This window comes from Podarcis bocagei (assembly GCF_964188305.1).
Source record: "Podarcis bocagei genome assembly, chromosome: 8".
Taxonomy (NCBI): Eukaryota; Metazoa; Chordata; class Lepidosauria; order Squamata; family Lacertidae; genus Podarcis; species Podarcis bocagei.
This window is the reverse complement of record NC_138133.1, coordinates 34,163,098-34,189,000: the sequence shown is the minus strand read 5'-3', so window position 1 is coordinate 34,189,000 and position 25,903 is coordinate 34,163,098. Positions and strand designations below refer to the sequence as shown.

At 41.2% G+C, this 25,903-nt stretch overlaps 1 protein-coding gene across 5 annotated transcripts in view; it reads left to right on the top strand.

Annotated features, from left to right (window-relative positions):
- Positions 1–2,446: 2,446 nt before the first annotated feature.
- Positions 2,447–25,903, top strand: part of KCNG2 (potassium voltage-gated channel modifier subfamily G member 2) — a 50,597-nt gene continuing 27,140 nt past the window's right edge. Inside the window, exons 1-2 of one of the 5 annotated variants that reach the window (XM_081205810.1) lie at positions 3,484–3,907; positions 4,583–4,627. The gene's annotated coding sequence lies outside the window, so the exon portion shown is untranslated. Of the gene's footprint in view, positions 2,468–3,483; positions 3,908–4,200; positions 4,406–4,582; positions 4,628–4,841; positions 4,863–25,903 lie in introns of those variants that run through there. The other 4 variants (XM_081205811.1, XM_081205814.1, XM_081205809.1 and 1 more) reach the window with 4 other exon arrangements.

Here is a 25,903-nt window from a genome sequence, read left to right as displayed (position 1 = left end):
AGACACTTTTATGTGCTAGAAATGTAATGCTTGACAGGCAGGCTTTTATTCTGTTTTGTGTAGGTGTTCTTTGATACAAATATGATGGTTTCAAGTGGTTAATGTGACTGCTATTTATGTATTTATTACCTAAAATTGTGCTGCATTTTTTTTTAAAAAAAAGAAGCCCCCACCTGCAGGGTTACAGTCTAAAAGTAAAAGTAAGACACTTTAAGAAGGAAAGGAAGAGGTGTAAAAAGAAAGGTCAATTGGGGAAAGGCAGGATGAACAGATGTTTCCTGAGGTAAAGGTAAAGGGACCCCTGACCATTAGGTCCGGTCGTGACCAGCTCTGGGGTTGCGGCGCTCATCTCGCTTTATTGGCCGAGGGAGCTGGCGTACAGCTTCCGGGTCATGTGGCCAGCATGACTAAGCTGCTTCTGGTGAACCAGAGCAGCGCACGGAAACGCCGTTTAGCTTCCCGCAGGAGCGGTACCTATTTATCTACTTGCACTTTGATGTGCTTTCGAACTGCTAGGTGGGCAGGAGCAGGGACCGAGCAACGGGAGCTCACCCCATCACAGGGATTTGAACCGCCGACCTTCTGATCGGTAAGTCCTAGGCTCTGTGGTTTAACCCACAGTGCCACCCACGTCCCTGTTTCCTGAGGTACTCAGAGGTAAAAAAATAAAAAAGAAGAATAGAATCTGATGCCTCTCAGGGCTGCAAGGACATTCCAGGGCTAGAAAGCAGCAAGGGGAAAGGGACAAAAGGAGAGGAAATACAGTAATCTTAGACTTAGCTAGAAGATTGTTACATATAAAGAGTCTGGGGTTAAGGATAAAGAGCAGGAGTGGGCAACATTTTTGCTGCCAAGGGTTTGCATGCTGGCAGACAGAGACTACTTGGAGTTACCTAATTCAAAATAAAGACCAACAGGATTCAAATTTCACCATGGCTACCTCAGGTTTTGCAGTCTACTGAGAAGTAAGTCCTAATGAGTTTGATGGCTACTCTCAAATATATACACAGAAGGGGTTTGGAAGTAGAGTGGTACTTTGGGTTACAGACGCTTCAGGTTAGACTCTGCTAACCCAGAAATAGTACCTCGGGTTAAGAACTTTGCTTCAGGATGAGAACAGTAATTGTGCGGCGGTGGCACGGCGGCGGCAGGAGGACCCATTAGCTAAAGTGGTGCTTCAGGTTAAGAACAGTTTCAGGTTAAGAACAGACCTTCGGAACGAATTAAGTACTTAACTCGAGGTACCACTGTACATGAGTTTATTACAACAACTAATCTAGAAAGCACACAGTAAAAGTAATTCCTTTCTTTAGAACAGACTGCACATACACAATGCATCTGGAGAGACAGAGACAAGACTATCCATTTGTTCTCAGTCAGATGGTGTATGTGTGGAGAAGAAACTTATTTTTCCCAAGCCATAACACTGGGGATAAAGTAAACTCTCATCAACTTTGATGAGATGGAAGAATAAGGCCACATAAAATGAAACTTCCCCACCTGTGATATAGAGCAGTATGGTAGGCAGTAGGTAGAAGCAGCTTAAACTGGAGATGAATTACCAAGGGAGTTCAGAGGAGAGGAGGGTATAAATATTTGAATGAGCAGCAGAAAATATCAACCAAGCAAGAGCATTTTAAGACAGTGGCTTAAGAGTAGAAACAGGAAGACCCAAATGTAGAATGTTCTAATAAGCAGTGAAGGAAATAACAAGAAATTGAACTAAACTTGCAATAGTGGCTCTAGAATAAAGAGAGGAAATTCTCAATATATTTACCAACTGAAAACAGCAAGGCTTGCTTGACAAGACTATGGGCAAAAGGAGGTAAGATTCCAAACCTGAGAACAATAAGCAGCCCTTATGGTATCATCAAGAACAGGCTGAGATACAGGAGAAAGAGAAGATTTTTAAAAGCCAGACAGTGGGAATAAATACTGCTGAAATTTGATGTTTCCGTACTGATTTTAATTACTGTATGTTGAAGGTAATAACTTGTAAGTAATTTTGCAAGTTATTACTAACGTGGCTGCAAAAATTGTGTTGGCAGGAAATGTGATTCATCCCTACATTATAGAAAGGCTTTTCAAGGTTTTAGAAATCGCACAAATGGACGAGCTAATGGATATGGTTCACCAGAGCAACGGGGGGAGTTGTTCCTGTTGAATGGTACAAAAAGCTGACTCCTTTTAGCTAGAACTGGAATGCCAATTGTAATACCTCGAAAGGTCATAGGCACCTACTTAGCATTTCATAAACGATTGAAAAACACGCAGAGCCAGTCTCTTGCTTGTTAGATAATGCCCTGCAACCGCTTGAACTCTCAGAGGAATGTGTCTCACAGCAGCACGAACTCTCCAGGTATGTTGTATAAGCTGACTTTGAGAGTGGTGGGAAAGCAGTTGAGAGAGCTGCGGAGCCTGGGGCCACCGCGTTTGTGACACGAAGGCGAGAACATAACGGCATCAAGTGAGACTAATTGTTTTATTCAGTCTCTTATGAAAGAAAAGTCTATTTAAAATCTGCAGGAGACCTGTAGAACTACTCGCTACATTGGGGATGGGGTGGGGCCTGTCAGGCTCAGGGGTTAAAACAAAAAGCTACAGGATCGTGGCCAGGTTGAAATAAGAGGTTGAAGGAAATTGGTCATGGCTTCCTGTTCAATGTGGCAGGGCGAAGGTATATGGTCATGTTGTGGCTGCTTTTCTTTATTTGGGCAAGCGTTAAGTACTGTATAATGGTTTAATTGACACAGAAATGAAAAATGACTAAATGTATTTTGGGGAAAAGGTTCAGCATAGGTTTTTTCCCCCATGGGGCTATATTGAAAGCGAGGAGAGCACTTTGAAATCTCATTAGGTTAATGATAAACTAACTGATGGTTGTTTCTCTGGTAACTAACATGTGAGTGTTGTAACCCGACATCATGTGAGAGGTACAGGGTTGCAAAATCTCCATTTTGCAGAGAATTGCCTTTTGAGTCTTTTCTCCCAAACTCAATGAATGTGTAAAAGCAGCTCTCCTGAAGGGAGGGTAAACAGTCTGGAGGCTGGTATGCAGGCTGTGGGGAGAGAGAGAGACCTTCGCTTTTAGATCAGCTTGGATCATTTTCCTATTTTGTAAGATGCTGAGCCTATGCTGGACATTGTATTTGGGACTCGTTTCATTTGATGTTTCTGCTTTATTTCAATGAGTTCTGCCAGTAAAAGTTTGAATATTTTTATGGGTGTGGACAATGAGGAGCCGTTTCTTATGCTCAATATCTGCAACACGTTGAGTGCTCGTCCAGAAAAGTTCAGACCCTCCAGTGCTAGGCTCACGAGGCGCTTTCCTTCTCGTTGCTTAGGACTTCGTAGCAGCTGGGGAAGCGCCACAAAAGCCCCTTCAGGGGGCGCGGGAGGAGCGAGCCGCCCGCTTTCCCGCCCTCGCCGGCCTCCTGGGGCGCACGCAGCGCTCGCGCCCTCCGCAGCCCGCCCAAACGCGCGGCAATGCCGGGCGAGGCGCCGCTCCTGCACCCGACGGCCTTTTCCGCGGGGCTTCTAGCGGCAAGCGAGTGTGCGCGCAGAAGGCGGCGCCTGAGGCGAGGTGGCGCGGGGCGGCGTCCTGCTCCCCCGCCCCGTTTCTGGGCTGCCTCCTCCGAGCCGGCAGGGCGGCTTCCTCCTATTAGTGCCCGGACGGGATTGGGGAAGCACCTGCAGCGCGCCGCCGAGAGGGTGCAGCTTGCCGGGGCTTGAAGCGTCGCAAGGAGCCTGGGCTGGGGAGCGCGCAGCCTCGTCCCTTCCTTCCTATCCATCCGCGGGGCAAAAGGAGAGAGAGGGGAAAGTCCGCGTTTGGTTGCTGCCGGAGCTTGGCGAGCCGCTTCGCAGCGCGAGGGAAGGAGCGAAGCAGGAGAGTTGCTGGAAAGTGGAGGTGAGCGAGCCAAGGAGCCGGCGCCGAGGCGTGCGGGAAGTTTGGGTAGGAGCTGCGAATTGGTCAGATCCGTTAAAAAAAGGGCTCCGCGCGCAGCCCAAGCCTTGCGGCGTGATTCCTCGGGTGCAAGTCCCGCTTGTTCCCGGCGAAGACCTCGTAGCATTGCAGCCTTAAAGCGCGGGGATAGCGCCGTAGCTTAGCTAAACGGGCTAGCTATGTGCATGAGATCCGGTCCAACTTGATTTCAAAGAGAGAACCAGTTGCAGCATCTAAACGCCTCCTGCTTTTTTTAGGTTACCAAGATTCTAAGAAAACCCTCAAGTGCTCCCTTCTTGCTGGGTGCAAGGAACTGGGTGGCGTAGATTGTCTGTAAAGGCGTTGGCAGGGACTTTCTCTGCTATTTTTCCTCTCTTGAACTCCTGAGATTCCTGCTGAAATGGAACGCTGTGGTGCATCGCCTGTTATCAGCCTAATGGGTCATCACATGTAATAAGTCGAGTGAGTCTCCTTTCTTTCTTCTCAATGCCTGGCCTCCGTTCCTCGTTAGGCAGGAAGAAAGCAAACTTCAGGCACTGCTATAGTTGATATTTTGCATTCTGGCTTAATAAACAAGGGCATAAAACAAAAGAGAACCAAAAAGCGAGATTGCTTACTTTCTCTTTTTTTCCTCCGAAGTCCAGACCTCACTTTACTCAAAATCTGCTCAGTGGCAGGACCAAGGTGTGTGTCGTTTAGAATAGATAATCGTGTCTTGCATGGTATGTTTAGTGTGGTCTTGAATTCGTATGGGATGGGTGGTGACTTGTAGTTTCTGGGACCCAGAGCCAAGTTGCTGTCAGGTTCTCATCACCTCCTCCATCCATAAGATAAATTATTGGTACTAGTAACTGCCCGCATGGGAAATGGCACCCACTTTACCCCCATATGAAAGTAGGTTTTCCTGGAACTGTGATAGGTAAATAAATTTAAATATAATTTATAAGTGTGATATGCATCAAAGATTAGTTTTTTAAAAAAGGTTGCATGATGAAAAATTAGTGGATTTTATTTTTAGAAGGAGAACGCTATGTGTGTAAGCTATAATTGATCATCACTGTTTTGGCTTTCAGATAATTGGGCTTGGTTGTCATCAAAGTGCCTTTTTGTTTTTCTAAAGTGAATCTGCTTCTGCATTTTATAATGTATGGATGAACATGGATGAACCAAGTGACCCTTAAGAGTAAAGCTTCACTTTTATCAAATTTAGAAGAAATCAGTCGTCCTTAGATCTGAAGAGCTCAGTATGTTTTTCAACAAGGGGTTATGGTGTTTTCACTTAAAAACTAGATGCCAAAATACTGTGCATATTATGCTTAGTATTTATGGAATATACTTTCTGGTTGCATGCACTGTGTTCACTGTACTGTGTGTAACAATATAATTTAAGATTTCATCTCTGTGGGGAATCTAATGCTTGTAGTTCAGCTCCCTTGTGTCCATTGTTTAAGGTCTCATTTGAAATTTAAGTGACAAAGAGGACTTGAACTTGTTTTGTTTGAGAGAGCCTTGTAAATGGTAAGAGCTAATCTTTCAAGAGCTGAAAGCATAAAGTCAGCTGCTTATTTATATTCAGGATAAACTTGTTTCAGTTATTCTGTACATTGGTGTATGTGTACATGAGACACAGTCCTTTTTTTGTCTTGGTCCAGCCCAGGTAAAGTTAAGGGAGACCTTAACTTGGTTTATGTTTTAGAGCAGCTTCTTAGAGTTTGTTCCCTGCATGAGGTTGCCACCTGCAGAGGCAAGCAGTGTCATTATGACATATATATATACTTGCACGCCACCCCAAACTCTTGAGTGGTGCAATATTCCAGGTTCTAGGTGCTTACACAGGGATTATGTTTCCTTCAGAATGAGGGTCAGTGGAGATGGTCTCTTTATGATACATGGTTTATTTACACATACAGTGGTACCTCGGATTGCAGACACTTCAGGTTGCAGACGCTTCAGGTCACAGACTCCACTAACCCAGAAATAGTACCTCGGGTTATCGTGCAGTGGCAGTGGGAGGCCCCATTAGCTAAAGTGGTACCTCAGGTTAAGAACAGTTTCAGGCTAAGAACGGACCTCCAGAATGAATTAAGTTCTTAATGTGCAGTATCACTGTATATCCAACCTGTGATGGAGGGGATCACAGTATTAACACCCCAAGAGGGCCTTGCTGCCCCCATAGTCACAGCTTTGGATTCAAACAGAAATCAAACATCTCTCTGGCTTCCCAGCTTGTTGTCCCCACTCCTTTTTAGCTCCTATCACTTAACTCTCCACTCTGGCTTATGTGTTTCTAACTACCAACAAGGGAAGCGGGTGGCACTGTGGGTCAAACCACAGAGCCTAGGACTTGCCGATCAGAAGGTCAGCGGTTCGAATCCCCACGATGGGGTGAGCTCCCATTGCTCGGTCCCAGCTCCTGCCCACCTAGCAGTTCGAAAGCACATCAAAGCGCAAGTAGATAAATAGGTACCGCTCCGGCGGGAAGGTAAACAGCATTTCTGTGTGCTGCTCTGGTTCGCCAGAAGCGGCTTAGTCATGCTGGCCACATGACCCGGAAGCTGTACGCCGGCTCCCTTGGCCAATAAAATGAGATGAGCTCCGCAACCCCAGAGTTGGTCACGACTGGACCTAATGGTCAGGGGTCCCTTTACCTTTACCTAACTACCAACAAGTTGATGGAGGGAGGGGGCCTACCCATTTGCCCTCTGGTGCTAAGCCACTTCCTTTCCTAGGCTATATACCCTCACCAGGAATTTGAATCCTTTCTTATATTTTAACACTTGTAACTCTTGCTGGATCCAGAGAGTAGAAGGGTTGCCAGCATACAGCCTACTCCCCTCATCCCAAACTCATACCACTATCATAAAAAAAAGATCCTGGCTGCTCAGTCCTATGCAGGTCTACTCAGAAGTAACGTGCATAGGGCTAGGTAAGAGTGTAAAGGACTGCGGCATAAGTTTGCCTGTTTAATCATTTATGACACATTCTGATTTGACAATGGTGTAACTGGAAATGAGTCTAGACTCAGTTTCAAAGATGAGATTAAAATTAGCTGCGAGAAAGCAGTTGACTTCCATCTGACTTCACGGGCCATTTTACGCTAAGAGTTTCTCCAAGTTTTTTTAATGCATATCCCCCTCCCCCAAGACCCCCTGCTATAAAAGGGTTCTTTTATAGCAAGCAATCTTGACTTTGTACCTGCATCTCCATTTTCACGCTCCTTGATGTTTCCACAGACTTTGCTTGTCGAGTATGTTGGATCTCACAAAGAGATCTATCCCCTTCTGTAGTATATGGGGGAAATGTTTTCCATGTTATGATACAAAACATCTTTCATTTGGTAATTTCTGTTTATTACCTCAGCCAATGTATTTTCACAGTTGTCGATCTATTGGCAAATGGCATTTTCCTTTTATGGAAAATTATTCAAAATTTATTTATTCATTTTTTTATTCCCAGTTATCTCCCTCTTTCTCCCAAGAAGCCCAGGCCAGTGGGCATAATTTTATTTTATGTTTCTTTTCCCACTGTAGGTTAGGATGAAACATGGTGCCTTGCTCAAAGTGTCATTGCAATCTTCGTGGCTGAGCAGATCCCAGCCTGATCCAACACTCTGTGTGCGATCATTCAGACTTCTGGTGACACCACACTAGCTCTCCATTTATGTATTTTATTATTATTCTGCAAAGTCCTGAGTATGATTCACAGAGCAATCTTGTACATGTCTACTCAAAAAGAAACCCTCTTAAGTTCAATGAGCCTTCCTCCCAGAATGTGGATACAGGATTTTAGCCAGATCCTGCAGTCCTGTAGCCCCTGATATGATAATCCAGCATCCATAGAAAGCTTCTCCTTCTCCAAGTTTGGAGAGAGAGACCTGATATTAGATGTTCTCTACCTACCGCTGCGGAAACATGCATGGGTCTTTTTCTACTTACATTGGGGTATTCTAAGGACACACCAGGAGAAGGCTTGGATCAAAAGACACAGAACCAAACAAGAGATGAAACTATGCCAGCCCAGGAACTGGCATATTTTATTTCCCTCTTGTTCCCAGTGGGAGGAAAATTGTTAACAGTCCCACCACCAGCATCCACACAATAAACAGAAAAGGATGGTCCCCTGACCTCACTTCCATCCTGCAAGGATGATAAGTTCATTGGATTGCAGTGGTTCAGCTACCTTTGGTAGTCTACCCTTGCACTGTTAATGCATTTTATATGGTGGAAATGCCAACGAATGACAGCAGAAATGAGAGAACATGCACCAGAGTTTACACACACTGTGCCTAATCATGTGGAATGGAAAAAACAATTTTATTCAGGTGGTTTTTTTCACTTTTTTCAATTGGTTTTCTTTTTCATACCAGTACATTTCAGATGAGAAAACATGGAGCTCACAACACCTTGAGACAGAATATTCTCACTTGATATGTTTTGTATCAAGAATGAGCTTTTCATTACTTTTTTTTTTAAAGGTAAACCTTTCATTTTTCAGAACTGAATATGGCTTAAAAATCTGAATGCAGTAAAATATAAGATTGAAAGACTGCATCAAATAAACAAGCATGTAATATAATTTTAAATATAACAGCAACGGGAACACAGTGGTATTGTTCCCCTCCCCAAAAAAGTTAGCAATACTTTAGAATGGGGGTGGATAACTTATTGTCCTCAAGACTCCCATTTCCATCAGTCCCAGCCAACATGGCCAATGGTCAGTGATGATGGGAGTTGTTGTCCAATAACATCTGGAGGGCCACAGGTTCCCTGCCCCTATTTACAAGGTAAGTGGAATGATGAGAGGGAAAGAATTACTTTCATGCAAGATCAGGAAATTAGTTTTTCCTTGTGTTTCATATAACCTTTGAAGATGGGCATTTAGACTGTAATTCTATAAACTTGGAGTAAGCTCACTGAAAACGAGGATTGCTTCTGACTAGATGATGTAGGATTGTTGTGACATAAAATCCCAGTTCATCTTTGATTGATGTCTCAGGGTCTTCTTATATTGTCTAGTTTCTTGAGGCCCCTGGAGTGGGGGTAGATGTAATAATTTACAGTTTTTGTGGTGCGTTCCAGATACCATAGTCCTGTAGCAGGTCTGTAGTTTTGTAGCATCCAGCCCACAGTATTGAGCTCCTGAAAAGGTGCAGTTTTGTTTGTTGGCTCATCCATTGCCTCAGTGAGCATTGTAGGAGTATTGGGGACATTATTGGTTAGTGCCTATAGCATCAGTTGAGGTTAGTTGCTTTCCAGCTACAACAGCAAATTAAAAAGGGGAACGCAGTGGATGTAGCTTACCTTGATTTCAGCAAGGCATTTGACAAGGTGCCCCATGATATTCTTGTAAAGAAGCTGGTAAAATGCGGTCTTGACTATGCTACCACTCAGTGGATTTGTAACTGGCTGACTGACCGAACCCAAAGGGTGCTCATCAATGGTTCCTCTTCATCCTGGAGAAGAGTGACTAGTGGGGTGTCACAGGGTTCTGTCTTGGGCCCGGTCTTATTCAACATCTTTATCAACGACTTGGATGATGGACTCAAGGGCATCCTGATCAAATTTGCAGATGACACCAAACTGGGAGGGGTGGCTAACACCCCAGAGGACAGGATCACACTTCAAAACGACCTTGACAGATTAGAGAACTGGGCAAAAACAAACAAGATGAATTTTAACAGGGAGAAATGTAAAGTATTGCACTTGGGCAAAAAAAAATGAGAGGCACAAATACAAGATGGGTGACACCTTGCTTGAGAGCAGTACATGTGAAAAGGATCTAGGAGTCTTGGTTGACCACAAACTAGACATGAGCCAACAGTGTGACGCGGCAGCTAAAAAAGCCAATGCAATTCTGGGCTGCATCAATAGGAGTATAGCATCTAGATCAAGGGAAGTAATAGTGCCACTGTATTCTGCTCTGGTCAGACCTCACCTGGAGTACTGTGTCCAGTTCTGGGGACCACAGTTCAAGAAGGACACTGACAAAGTGGAACATGTCCAGAGGAGGGCAACCAAAATGGTCAAAGGCCTGGAAACGATGAGGAACGGCTAAGAGAGCTGGGCATGTTTAGCCTGGAGAAGAGGAGGTTAAGGGGTGATATGATAGCCATGTTCAAATATATAAAAGGATGTCACATAGAGGAGGGAGAAAGGTTGTTTTCTGCTGCTCCAGAGAAGCGGACACGGAGCAATGGATCCAAACTACAAGAAAGAAGATTCCACCTAAACATTAGGAAGAACTTCCTGACAGTAAGAGCTGTTCGACAGTGGAATTTGCTGCCAAGGAGTGTGGTGGAGTCTCCTACTTTGGAGGTCTTTAAGCAGAGGCTTGACAACCATATGTCAGGAGTGCTCTGATGGTGTTTCCTGCTTGGCAGGGGGCTGGACTCGATGGCCCTTGTGGTCTCTTCCAACTCTATGATTCTATGAAAAAGGAGAAAAATACTATTCTTGCATTAATTAACATTAGCATTTGTTAACAGTGTTATTTGCAAACCTAACCAAGGTAGAATAGAAAAGATTGAACAGTCAGGTGGTAGCTCTGTCCTTCTGGCTCCTCCAGAAGGGTGTTGAACTCAGGAAGCCAACTGCAATCTCTTCAAGAGTCTCAGCCTGCTGCTTTTTTGCACACATTAATTAACTTAAATATTAATTAGCTTAAATATATGCAGTCTTAAAATAGATCGTTACTTGCAATTGCCAATGCAGTTTTAGGCATGGTCTATTCATTGGTGAGTTCCAGATATGTGTGTGTAGGACTGGAGTCTTAAGAATATAGTCCTGTGCATCTTTACCTAGCAGCAAGTCCCATTGAACTTAAGTGGGGCTTACTTCTGAGTAGAACTACACAGGATTCTGCTGCATCTAGAGTGTGCTGCTTACTGGAAAATTAAGGGCAGGTTAAAAAGGTGAAAGCCCCAAAGAGAAAGGAACCCACTTGTTAATGTTTGAGTATGACAGAATGGGTTTAGAAAATTAATGAGAGCTGCCTGATGGAAATAATAAGAGTAATATCCAGATGGCAGGCTTGATCTGCTCTCAGTTTACTGTTTGCTAAATGGGAGGACAATCGGGTGCTTTGAAAAACATTTTTTTTTTTTTTGCTTTTGTTTTATTTCCTGTATTATTCTTGTTATTGAGCCTGTCCTTGCCCTGTCATCATGGCCATTCTCAGTGTTGATTTATGGGAAACTAGTATCAGGTTATATTGATTTAAATCAGGGGAGTTTAAGTTATTGACTTAAATCCCAAAGAAAATGGGAGAGTTTAAAGTTCTGATTGAAATCAAGTTTCCAGATTTCTGATTTATATTTTTGTACTGAGTAGGGTATCCTAATGTATACATATTGCTTGCCATAACAAGTAAAACTTATCTGCTTGCAACTAAATAGAGATGTTATATTATCCACTACAGAATATTTATATCTGCAGAATTTATGTATTTGCACTGCAGAATTCATATCTGCATCCTGTGGCAACTTGATAGAATTTTAAAAGTAAAAAAAAAATCTGATCTAGCGTGTTTTAAAAAGATTTATTTGTTTTTAAATTGTTGTTTATTTATCATTGAAGATTTATTTTTGTTCACCCTGGCTAGTGGAGGAGGAAGACACAGCTTGCTGTAAATCAGGATAAGCAGAGGATCTGTTCCTATAAAGGATGTCTTTATATATTAATTTTTGTCGTTTGTATCTCAAGAGTTGCCCCAGTAATCTGTGAACCACTATGGTGCAGGTATGAATCTTTTATGTTCTTCCTGTCCAGTAGTATCTACAGTACTTGAATCTACATCAGAGAGAAAGAGAACAGATGATCTCCCAAATTCCACCTAAAAAAAAGTTCTGCATGTATTCTATTTGTGTGTTTCTTTCTTCTTCTTTTTTTAAGAAATACTTCCAGCTTTTAAGTTAACCTCTCTCCAGTATAAACGGTATAACATATCTCTGGGGTACACTGAGTGTATTAATAGTTTAAGGCTATATAAAGTTTTACACATAAATTGCTGCATATAGTTATGTTTGGTTTACATTTCTGAAGTTTTCTCCACCATCGTAGCATCTAGAGACTTAATTATTTCTGAGGAAAGCTCAGATGGTGAAGAACAAGGCAGTTGCTTCAGAGAAGTGCTGATACACTATACGGCCATGCACAGGCTGCTACCAATCCCTTGTTATGCAAAGAGAAGAGAACAAAAAATACACATAAAAGGCAACACATTGAGGCTGAACAGATGGCCCCAGGGAAACAATTTAGAGTAGGACCTATCTCATGAGGGTGTTGCCTACACTGGGATTGCAGGACCCTGTAAAGCACTAGCCACAATGACTATTCTTAAGCAATTTGCCAAGTGTGGCAGGAGAGGATGCCAAGTGGCAGGGAGATTCAACGACAATCAAAGAAACTCATATTTTTTGGCTATACAACCAGAAACAGTATCCATGCCTCTCTTCAAGAGTGTGAGCTAGTCTACAGTTCTCCATGAAATATTGTTGTGAACAGGGTTTTTTAACTCTGACAAATATGAAAGATGAGAAAAGAGAAAGCCTTCTTTATATTGATGAGATGAGAGTTTCTTTGTCTCAAATTAGACCTAATATAAATAAGATTACCTGGCAAAAGTAAGCTCACACCTCTCATGGGATTTATATACATAAGGTATGTAGGTAAGAGGTTTGTTTATAATTATATTTGGGGAATGATACATGTTCTTTTGTAGCTGTTTGGGTTTATACTTTCTGGGTGTCCCGTGATCATATTATAAAGTAGTTGTGTTCTATGTTATAAATCAAGAAGTTATAGGAGTTGTTTGTTTTCCAATGTATTTCTTTCTTATCAATAAAAAAAGGTGTGACATGAGCAAAATTTTATTCTGAAAGTGTGGCCTAGGAAAAAAAGCTTGAGAACCGCTGGACTGGAGAAGGGGAACCTGTGACCCTCGAGATGTTGGTAGACTCCATATTTCATTGGCCCAAGCCAACATGGCTACTGATCAGAGATTTGTAATCTACCAACATCTTGAGGGTCAGAGTTTCCCAATCCCTGCTGTAGATGTCATTTCCTATATATATTGCTCAATTCTTCATCATCAAGGTCCTGCAACTGAAACAACCCTCATGACCTTTTAGGCCTAATGCCAATGTTGCAGACTAAAGCATGGCTTTGAACTGAGAAGATTATTTACTTAATGAGGTCATAAATTGAAGTGATATTCAATGGACATTTCTTAGTTGAACATTTTTATTTAAAGTATAGCAATCAAGATGATTGCCTCTGATGACTTTAAATGTTACTTTGTCCTAGGCTGACCTTTTGAGGAAAGATGCTAATCAGCAATGGGAAAATAATACTAAAACACAGAGCTCCAGAAAATAAATGTTGAGACGGGGCATATGTATCACAAATTCATGTCACTATGTTGTAAGGGTTCATCCTTTTGTTTAGGATGACCAAAAATTGCAGTATGTTTCCAGTATAGTTTGCAAAACTATCTAGCATTGCAATCATTACCAACCAATTTCCTCAAAAAGTTAAGAATATCCAAAGTTGACCCTTCTTGAATTTGATGGACATTACAATTCTTGGCATCAGCCAGAGATTTTAGAGTATGATCCCCCCCCCCTCCCCTGACAAATACTGCTACTTCTTAGCAGTTCAAAAGCATGCCTGTGCAAGTGAATAAATAGGGACCGCTATAAATAGGGACCCCTAAATAGGGGCAGCAATGTAAATGGCGTTTCCGTGCGCCAGTAGTGGTTTAGTTATGCTGGCCACAGGACCCAGAAAACTGTGGACAAACTCAGGCTCCCTCGGCCTGAAAGTGAGATGAGCGCCGCAACCCCATAGTCCAGTTGCCTTTGACTGGACTAAACCGTCTAGGGGTCCTTTACCTCCCCCCCCCCCACCTTATTAACAGTACTGTGAGGCTTTTGCGAGGCTGTTCCAGAATAAGTAATCTGATAATTTCTTACCAAAAGTGTAATCAGTATTGCTGAATCATAGAATTGTAGAGTTGGAAGGTACCTCAAGGGTCATCTAGTCCAACCCCCTGCAATGCAAGAATCTCAGCTAAAGCACCCATGACAGATGACCATCTAACCTTGGCTTTAAAACCTCCAATGAAGGCAAGTCCACAACCTCCTGAGGGAGACTGTTGCGCATTTTAAGAGCTCTTACTGTCAGAAGGTTCTTCCTGATGTTTACTCGGAATCTCCTTTCTTGTAACTTGAAAACAAGCTTGCTCCATCCTCCGTGTGACAGCCCTTTAGATATTTGAAGATGGTTATCATATCACCTCTCAGTCTTCTCTTTACCAGGCTAAACATACCCAGTTCTATCAACCGTTCCTTATAATTCTTGAGGTTTCTAGACCCAGCTTGAGAATTACTCTACTATAGATACCGGTATTTTTGCATTTTTGGTTTTTAGTTCCTTAAGAAAATGTTTTATGTTGTACTACAGGATGGTTTCTTTTTAAAATGACGCAATATATTGGGGGGGGGAGAGTTGTTTTCAAGAGTTTCATTCTTTTTCTGTTTGGTTTTGAAAACTTTTCTTGTTATTAAGAGCAATCCTCTCCAGTTGTAATCGAACACTGTTGCCATATCATATTCAGAAGGTTACAGATGAGTATCTTTTTATGTTGGGGCGGTAGCTGACTTAGAATAACCCATGAATCCAACATCTGCAGGACTCTCTGGTAGAGACCTCTATTAACCTTGATAGTACTTCTTGACAGATTAGTTTACTGGTAAAATAGATCAGCCTTCCTTGATGTTGTGCCCATCAGCTGTGGCGGCTGGGCCTGGTGGGAGCTGTATTTCAGAACATCTAGAGGGCACCAGGTTGGGAAAGGCTGTCTTAGTTCACTGGCACAATCATTTTGAGATGCCCTTTCACACTTTGTCAGAACATGTCTCCCTTGACGGAGACAGCTGAAGCAGGAAGAAAGACAACTAGAGCACAAGTAGTTCTCATCTTTCTCTGAAGCTGGCCAATTGCTAAATATATCATTTTCGAAAGACTATGCTGTGGCAGTCGTGGCTGCAAAGTAACTTCCCTTCTTGGCTGCCAATGTGTCTGCAAAGTCTTGTACAGTAGAGCTGTTTTAGTTGGTAAATGAAAGAGAGAGAGCAGACCAAATGTAAACAGAGCAGACAACAGCAGCAAAAGACAATACCTCAGAATAATATGGAAAAATAGGGTGTTTAACATTGGACATCTTGCTGTTTCACTAAATTTTTATATATATTTTTTTCAGTACCACCTTGAAGCTTTGTCATTGTGTTTGCTTTTTCCAGTTGGTGCATGACCTGGTAAGACCCAGCACTCTTCATCTGAACGTTGAGTCATCATCTGTTTTCTGGAATGAATTTGCTGTTGATGGTGCAGGCAAAATCTTTTGAATTCATTTCAGCTTGGGAGTCCCAAGTTAGGATGCAGAGTTTGAATGTTCAGTTTTGTCCTGTTCTTTTGGATCATTTCCAGTCTGCCTCTCTCTTCCTGAAGCAGACTCGATTGTGGGGTAGTATGTGCCCTGAGTGCTCACTGGAAGGACAGATCCTGAAGCTGAGGCTCCAATGCTTTGGCCACCTCATGAGAAGAGAAGACTTCCTGGAAAAGACCCTGATGTTGGGAAAGATGGAGGGCACAAGGAGAAGGGGACGACAGAGGACGAGATGGTTGGATAGTGTTCTCAAAGCTACCAGCATGGGCTTGACCAAACTGCAGGAGGCAGTGGAGGAAAGGAGTGCCTGGCGTGCTCTGGTCCATGGGGTCACGAAGAGTTGGACACGACTAAACGACTAAACAACAACAACATGTGCAACTTAATGGAGACTGGGTTCTTTGCTGTCTGGGGTTGTTAATGCCTCATTAAGAGAAAGGAGGAGGTCAGCTTTGCAATTCAGCTCTGGCTCAAAAAACTAGTCTTGCCAACTGTGGCCCTATCGCCAGCCTTTCCTTTTTGAAGCAGACTATTGAACAAGCAGACGCTATTGAATTGCATCAGGTTTCTAGAACCATACCAGTTTGATTTAGTAGTCTGATTATGACCTGTTATTGCCTTGATGGAGAACCTTTTCTGAATTCCAGAATCCAACCAGAAGAGGGTTCAAGTTAGTTTACAGTAGCAAAATCAACACTTTTGTGGCACCTTAAACTTAACACATTTACTATGGCATGAACTCCTGTATTCCAACCTGTATCAAATTCATCTCCACAAATCAATCAGAGTATCATATTCAGGCAAATGCAGGACATCTGATCTATTATTTGTTTGTGCTCTGATAACCCAGTAATACTTAACAAGCTGCCCTGGGACTTATCTTAACTGGCTCACAGCCCACAGGGAGCATATTGCTCTTGTACCTTATGCCTACTTCTGTGGCAAGCCATAAACCACACACAGAGTGCAGATCCTGTCTTGAATAATAATGGTATCTTCCTTCTGCCACTGAAGTATGTTTTATTACACACACCCACCCCGAACAGCATATCAAAAAGTATTGGCTCTACTCAGCACAGCCTAGACTTGAGCATGTTCCTTTGGGACCTTGTGAGAGGAACAGATAATGTGTGTGTTTTCTGAAAACTGCCATTCCAAATCTATATAACTTTTACCATCTTCTGAGTCATCAAATGTCTCTAGTTGGCAAGTCATGTGGATGAGCAGAGGTTCTTTGAGTGTTTCATAAGGTTGCCTGTAAAGCTAGTTTTTAAGTCTCAGCATTGTCTTTTCAGTTTCCCTCTTTCTCCATTACATGCTCTCTGAAAAGTAGAATATTGGCCATTGCTTTTGCATTGTTGCCTTTCCAGTTTCACTTTGTGATAAAGGTAATAGTTTAACACAGAGGTTTTCAACCTTTTTGAGTCCACAGTTCCCTTGACCAACTACATGAAGCCGGCACTCCCCCCCCCATAAGATTTATATTCCACTTGATTGTCAAGAAAAGCTGCAACTTTGGGCTCCACAAAGCAAAGCAAAGCCAACTAACAATGGATTGTGGCTTCCTGGGGGCTCCACAGCTCTTCTGTTATCCCCCCCCCCCCCGGTAACTTGCCTTACATGGCCTGTGGGCTGGATTCTTCTTGGTCACAAGTTGCAGAGGTCTGTTAAGAAAACCATTGCAGGGCGGAGGCTTAATGACCTGGTTGTATTGTGGCATGACCTGAATAGCTCTAGTGTATACCAGAGACAGAAATAAAGAGGCAATTCTTGAGTTTCACCCTTCATATGTGCTGGGTGTAGGATTGCATCCTTTGGGTTTGGCAGAATGAGTACAGGAAAGCTAAACAATGTCTAGTTGGACTTCAGAGAGTTCCTTCGGTAATTCTATGAGGTTGTGAAGTAGAAATGCTTGATTTATTCAGAGTCTGTATTGTCCCATGCTTTCTGCATCTTCCACAGTTAGAGGTTCCACGGGTAAAGAGCACTGGAGCTTTATCATGTCTTTGTAATGTCTTACATTAGATCATAGGATAGCATCAGTTGCTGAAAGAGTGACAGCACCTTAAGAATCTTCAGCAACAAACATTGGTAAAATACAGCCCATCATCAGCCAGATTTACAGGCATAAAGCCACATTTCTTTTATTAAAAAAAAAACCAGGTCAGACAGTATATGGAATTGCGATAATTAAATTATTAAGCTATTCACAGTGATAATTGATTAAAACAAATAATTGTTGTTTGTAACCAGGCATCTTGACACTGGTAGGCTAATTAACACAATTAGCTTTTCTCCAATTCAGTTTACAAGTGATAGTAAGAGTATCCCTCTGGAACGAGTATATGGTGTATGTGTGTGAGAGAGAGACTATTTATTGTGGAGATGGGACAGTTAATTGTGCAAATGAGAACGGGTGGGGATCCAAATGCAGAATTACCGGTAAGTCTTTTGTCTTCTTTAAAATCTTAATTTTAAGATTAAGTGCACAAACCTATGTATATTTACTTAAAAGAGTATCCACTATGTTCAACAGTGGATAACTGAAATTAACTTCATTTCAGTTAATTGTGAATAGGAGTGCAACCTTAATTTTTTTGGCCTTGGATTCTGTTGTCTTGTTTCATATTAGGTACACTGAAAACTTGGCTTTCGCCCAAGAGTGGTTAGTCTCTTTTCACAAAATGCCTTTGATGATATTATAAACGTTAACTCTTGGGAAGTAGATAGGATGTCCTTAGAGGAATAATTTAAAGTCTGTTTAGCTTTTAATTTTGATATCTAATATGCTTTCTTTTAGAGTTGCCAAAGGCTTCCAGCTTCTAGTGTTTAACAAGAACATTAATAATAATAACTTTATCAGTGAAATGTAGGAAGACCTACATACCTGGTTATATTTCTGTGTTATTACTGATATACCCTTTACCCTCTGCAATAGACGACCTTGATCTGCCCTCTCTTCCATTCCCCACCTGCTACACTGGCTTTTCTTATGTGGTATTGGCATATCCTCATATGAACCTCAAAACCAGGTTTGTTGACAAGCAGGACTTAGGAAGGCCTCATTGCAGTCATACTGAAAAGTTTAAAAGTTTCTCTCTAATTTATATAAATGTGCATTTTAAAGTTCAGGATGTTTACCTTTAATGCTGCTATTACATGATGCAGACTTCAAATCTAATAATTTTTGTAGATGCAATAGCAAAGAATATTGGTTCCAAAGGGCAGGGAAATAACCACACCACCTTCAGGGCAGTGCTCCTTTTCTTCCCTGTCCTGGGGGTCCCTGAATCTGCTCCAGACATGCTCCTGAAACTCGCCTCTCTATGGAGCATTGCCAATGGAGCATCCATGGTGGCAGAGCTTTCCACTGCCAGTTAAGGGAAAATACCAGCAGCAGAACACCCTCTCTGCCCTTGGAAGGGGAGGGTTGCACCCTAACTTATATAGAGCACCAGCAGATACATTGTTTTGCCCATTTTATTTCTCTAATTCTCTGCAGTCAGCACATCCACAACATTCTCTACCAAATCATAATGGTATGGTGTGTTTTTTTTAGCTCCAATAAGATTTTTTGGAAATAATAAAATAGTTATCTACTGTAGTCTCATAGCTGTAAATTATTCAAACCCCCTGAGCTTTCCTATCCCAATAAGTCCATCCAATAATTTTAATAAGCATTGTATTTATCCAGTGTTTGCTGTAGAATGCTTATTTAAATCCCACAACATGCATATTTGATACAAACTGTCAATACAATATAAATAAAGTCTATTACGTAACTAGATCTTCATCTTCTTCTCTCACAAAGACCATTTTTTTTCCTGTTACCTGAATATAATAAAATCACAAGTTGGATCAAAAACTGTTATATATTTTAATAGAAAATGTACAGAGATTTCAAGAGAAGTCATTTAAAAGCTATTTCCTAAAGGTACAACAAAAGTGAATGCCAAAAACTGGCTGCAGGGTATATATTGCCTCAGTGTTTCCATCTGCAAGGGAAATTGGTTTGTGTCTTCATATTTGCTGACTAGAACTTTGTAGATAAAATATTGTTAAGAATAACATTGGACTCTGTTAACAAATGACAGAATGTTTTGTGCTCCCACATATAATTTTTAACAAATTTAGCAATAATGTAAAGACGTAAAAGAGAAAGTGAGCCAGAACATACAACTTGGTTTAGGATCTAAGGGCACAGACCTCATGGAAACAGAAGGTCTGGGAGAAAATATAGAATTATCATATTGCCTGCTTTAAATCGTTAGTTATGGGGGATTGGCAGAGACCGGTTAACAACAGTCACTTAACCCCTGAACATTCTTTGGTGAGAGAGATTGGCTTGGCTGAACTTTTACCATCATTCATTCTATGTCTTCAACAGAATAGTCCGAAGGACTTTTCCCAGGCAAGACCAAACGTTGGAGATTATTGTGCCGTCCCTTTCTTCCCACATCAGTCTGTGGCACCTGTGCAGATTCCTCTCTTCTGGTTAATCATACAAGATGTCCAGGAAAAATAATTATGGATAGATTGGAATGATTAATTTGTGTAGTCATCTATACACAGATGGTGTTAATTGGCCTGCAGCCAGATGCAAATTTACAAGGAATTCACATTGCCTTCTTGTAAGTCATTTGCAAGAAATAAATTAGAATAATGATAAAATGTGAACGACTCTGTGGTTTACAGTTATTTAAAAATGTTACGTGTCCCCTTCATTTAAGCATATAAAATTACTTGCACAAGAACAAGCGGCCCCCTTGTGATACTGTAAATCCTCACCGGCCTTTTTTGGTCCAGAATTCTTTGCTCCAAGGCCATTTTGTACTGGCTGGTTAGCAAGTGGCAGCCATTCACTGCTGCTGCTGCTGCTGGAGGCAGGATTTACACATTTTTCCTCCCCATATATATTAACATTTAACTCTGAAAATATAATTGCTTTTGGAACAAATACTACTCAAGAGGGAAATTGAAGAGCAGCTGATAAAACCCTGAAATGAAATTAAAGCATTAAACCTGGTTAGTTTTGCAGATTTTTTTCTTTTCAAGTTCACACACTGTTCTCTCTGGAGAACACAGAAGTGTGGTGACCCATAATAGATTGTTTTCATGTGCTAATAGCTTGGCAAGTGTGAACTTAATATCTGTTTCTAAGACATTCCAGATAGCTCACAGTCATATTGTTAGTCGTCTCTGAAAGTAGCTGCCATTGCACATTAGTCACTATAGTTAACTTCACCATAAAAGCTACAATAAACTAATAACAGTCTTCCTATTTGTTCCTTTCCTTTGTCAGTAACCTGGTTATTGCCTGTCTGCCTTCCTTGGCTAAGCCACATCAATCTAAACCAAATCTGCTTAGAAGAGACAGCAGGCCCAGGCGAAGCCACAAAGATGACTTCACAGTGACAGACAGAAATTGGTATTCACATAGATTTTTCATTTTGTTGAATGCCTGGCCTGTATGCAACTAACAGTCCTTCGGAAGTTCAGGTTATCATACTGTGCCTTGGCAAGAAGTGCTATAAAAAGGATGGTAAAGATTTTTTTGATTTTTTTTTTAAAAAACATTTCTATACTGTCCTTCATCAGAGGATCATCACAGGGCCGTTTACAATATAAAAACACAAGGCTCAGCTGTTGCTGTTCCTCCTCCTTCATTACTATGTTCTGCAAAATAGGAAGTCTAAATTCTTTGCCACAAGAAAATAATAAGAATAAGAAATAAATAAGAATAATTTATTATTTATACCCTGCCCATCTGCCTGGGTTTCCCCAGCCACTCTGGGCAGCTTCCAACAAAACATTAAAAATACAAGAAAATGTCGGACATTAAAAACTTCCCTAAAGAGGGCTAATCTTAGAATAAATGATGCAGTTGCAAATATTGTGTATGCAGATATACTTATTTGTGTAAACTTTTAGCTCCCTTGCTCTCTACGATTATTCTGTGACTGACTGAATGGCATTCAACTCAGAGTAGATCTGTTGAAATTAAGAAGACTAACTTAGTCATATTTATTAATTTCAGTGGGTATACCTTCCTTTGCATCGTGGTGTCTGATGTTCTTACATTGTCCTTTATACTGTACTTGGTTTAGAAGTGAGCTACATACATACACAGACCACAATATACATTCAAAGCACTCTTATACTACTTGAAGAATCCTGGCTTCTCCCAAAGACTCTTGGGAACTGTAGTTTGTTAAGGGTGCTGAGAGCTGTTAGGAGACACTTAACAAACTACAGTTCCCATGTTTGTATTGGGGAAACTGTAGCATAAGTGGTATAAGATTGCTTTAAATGTACTGTTTGGATGTGACAGCAATGTGGGTAATGCTCCCATTTTGTATATAAAGGCCATTCAGTCCACTGAACATTTCTTCAGGACAGAAGTGGGAGAGCTGTAGTCTTGATTTCCTCCATATGTCAAAAGTTTCTTGTCTCAGAAGAGCAAGCAGGCTTGATATGGAGCTGAGTTTTGGCCTAGTTCTTTCACTGATGTGCAAAACCATAACATCTGAGCAATGGGACTAAGAAGGGACACATTCAGCCCCCAGCCTGTGAACTGAAATTCAGAATAAAAGGTTTTAAGAAAGCGTCAACAGCTTCTTTACTTAACAGTAGCATGTATTTCAGTTTTCAAACTCTTAAGGTATGCTTTACCAATAAACAGCATCTGTTGCAATATTCTTTAAACAATAAAGGAAGGAGTATAATGAGTTCCTTTCTTTTTTAAACATGGCTAGTTGCTTTTGGTTGCTTATAAATAAACTGCATAGATGGCAAACTTTGCAAGTTTGCATCTGTGTAACAAGGGATATAAATTTAAAACTGCTAATACTGTATTTATAAAATTCTTTATAAAACCTGGGCCCTGTTGGACTGTTGCTATGCATTAATCTGCCACAAACTTTTTATAAGGACTTCTGTATTCTAAAGTAAATCAATTCCTGAAGTATTGTGTACTCTCCTCTAATGCTGGATTGAGCAGATGAGACCAATAGTGGGTCTAACGGTCAAGAAGGCTGCAGAGAGTAATGAGGGACAGATGTCAACCTGGGAAGGTAACCCATCTAGGAGAAGTAAAACTCTGATCCTAAGCCTCTGCTGCCTATACTCATGCATGAGAAAGGCTTCAGGGATAAACCCCAAGGAAAAGCCATAATTTGTGAATAAGTCATGGAAAAAATGACAGATTGGGCCAGTGTCGGAGGTTCTTAAATAGTAACTACCAAATATGCTGTTCAGAAGAGTGACTATTGTTTCTTTTCAGACTTGTTCTATGTCAGATTTCTTGCAATGTGCTGAAGCTTGTGTTTATATTATATTCTCTTCATAAAATGGTCTACTGTTAACATAATCATGAATAGTTAATAGGTTTCCATTGTCATTTTGGCAAAATCATGAAAATGCTAGAAGTTTCTAGATATTTCCCCAGTGAGCAAGAACAAACTGGGCCAAGTTAACTCTCTCTTAGCTTTATCTTATCTTTCTTGTGAAGGCAACGAGGATGGGCAGGGATCCATCTACGTGTGCCGTCTAGTGTCCCTTGGAGCAATGGCTAATAAAGCCATTTTTACAAAATGGGCTCAATAAGGCATTTTTAAAGTGTAGTTTAAAATGCCTTATTGAGTCTACCTTCCATTAGTAGTATGGCTTTCCTAGATTACTGTACAATAACAGGATGATGTATGGTTTGGAAGGCACACATTCAAAGATGGCTCTCAGACAGGAGTTTTTGTCTAGGCCTTGATAACACACACACACACGGATAGTTTTATATGTAATTCATATAGGAAGGAATTTGGGTGGGTTTTTTTGTTTTGTTAACATGAGGAAGCATTAAAAATGCCCAACCTCCTGCTGTCCACTCTGATATCACACCTTTGTTACCTTGTTCTGCTGATGGTGTAGCTTATAAGTCCTTATAGATCTTGTACTGAATAGTTTATTGGAATATATATAGAGAGTGCTTATAGTTCTCTTATAATGGCAATGGCGCCCACCTGCATTCCGGTGAGTTCTGGCTGGAAAAAAGCCCTGGAAATCAACCAAAGTACCTGTGAACCTACTGCAAGGTGAACAAGAAGATCTGGATTGTTATATCAATTCTGTATTTCCTTGGTTTATATTGTTTAGCAATCATAGTTAATCTCAGTTTCCTATCAGTTATCCATGCTGGCTTAATTATCTTGTTAAAAATTATTTGTTGATACGACTGATGGACTCAGATGCTTCTTTGAGAGGGCTCCAAATCAAAGATAGACATGATATACTAATTTGCTGTATATAAAGTTTCTTAAACAGAAGTTTTAAACTTAGAACACTTTTATCACTTAGCAGTGAGGTACTATATGGCTTGTATATTATGGGAAGGCCAGCTGTGTGGTTCAATTTTGTGAAATTATGCCCCTAGGTATATCTTTGCAACCCCACTCGAAAAATGATTGTACAAGCCTCGTGAAGGATGTATATGGAGAATAGCAAGGCAGCTTTTGACCTGCAGATGGTTATTACTGATGATGATTCCAGTTTGACCTTAAGATCCTTCAGGGAATTTGCAAGAGATTAAAGCTGGAAAGAAAAACAAGCTTCTCTTCTTTACAGAATGATTGCCTTTGAGCTAGCGATCTCCAAGACATACAAACTAAAACAGGATGTTATTTATATGAAGCTACTTTCCAAAAATGTTATGGCGATCTCTCAAATAAAGCTGCACGCATCCATTGTCTCTCCCCACCCGCCCCTGATTTTTTTCCTTTAAAAATTCTGAAAATCGTGTTACCAGCCATCAACAGCCTGAGCAGCTAGCCTACAAGACTGCCAGCTGCCTTGAATGAACATGGAGCAAGTCGTCCTGGGAATAAGAAGGCTTGATGTCATCCTGTCACTACCGGAGAGAATTATGCAGAAAAAAGCACAGCTACCTCCTATGCTTACATAGGGAAAGCTATTCCCCCCCCCCCCATACAGTCTGGCCTTGGGAGAGATGGGATGCTTCTAGGCGGACTTACACTGTGTTCATGCAAGGTTAATGGCAGCAAGGAATCCTCTGTGCTAGCTGCTCAGGGTATGAGCAGCTATTTTCAAAAGTTTTAGAGGAAAAAATGGGGGCAGAAGAGAGGCAGCAAGGACTAGATTTAATGGGTCTGCCCTTCCTAAGTAGCTGGCTTTACTGATTTCCCCCCTCCCCTTTGTAGCCCCCATGCTCCTTTGAAAATCCCTACCAAACTTTGCAGTTTTTGTGGCTGCAGTGAGAGGGAGTCAGCAGTCTGAAATTGGGAATCTTCCATAACGGGGTGCAATATTTTGGGATTGTTTCCCTTCCCACTGTACCTCTGCATGACACATCTCTGGCCACCATGTCTGGTAGGGCCTCCTCACATCCTTGCTAAATTGGGGGGCACCCCTTCTCATTCTGCTCAGAATGGGCCCTTAATTTCTTTCCAAGAGTTCTGTCCTGAAAGCTCCACTCTGCATTGATTTTTGTAGCCATCTGTGTTTTGCGTCCAGGACTGTCTTCTCCCACATGAATATACTCAATTTTAAGATCCCTTGAGATGCTCTTATTTGGGTCGCCTACCCCTACCCCCAGTTGTGGAGTTAACAGAACTGGACCTTCTCAACCAATGCGTTAGGAATTCCTCTTGTGGGGTGAGGGAAATTAGACTGTCTCCAATTTTTTTAGTTTTTTGAGGATGTTTGGTGTGACTTGAGTTCAGAGTACAGAGTTCTTACTGCTGTCGATCAATTCTCTTGACTTAGTGTTTTGTATTTTATTATATTTTAGTTGTTGCTTTAATACATGTTTAGTATTTAATGCTAGTGTTAGGAAACCTCTGAAGATACACTGTTCTCCTTGGCCTTGAAATGCTCTTGTTGAGCTGCTGTTGTTTCGTGGTTTACTGCTGGTTTTATCTATTAGTTGTGTTTTATTGTTTGCTTTTATCTGGTAAGCTGCTTTGAGAGGGCTTTCGCCCTAAATATCTTCAATAAATAACTCAAGTAAATAAGCTGCCTCTTAGCTCCAAAAGGGTGGGGGGGTGTCAGTATTTTTGAAAACATTTGTTTACTATTCCACAATAATAATAAAAATGTTATGTGCATATGTAGGATATAGCTTTATGGCAATGTTGGAGAACCTGTGGCACTACAACTTGCATTATTCCTATCAGCCATGCTGGGATAGGGCTGATGGAAACTGGAATTCATTGGTATTTGGAGGGCCACAGATTTAGCATAACTCATTACTTCATCAGAAAATCTGAAGGTGATGATAGGGGCAGCTTTACAGATATTTGATAGAAATAAAAAGCAAGACTAGGAAATGAGAAATGTAATGAAGTAGTTTATGAATAGCAGTGAACTTATGGTTTTGGACATGTTTAACTATAGTGCTTACACAGCATGAAATTAATAATATTAAGTAGGTAACAATTGTCCTTTATCCTTTGAATATGACAGTAGCTTCCTTGCCATCTCATTGTTGTAAGGAATAATTCATTG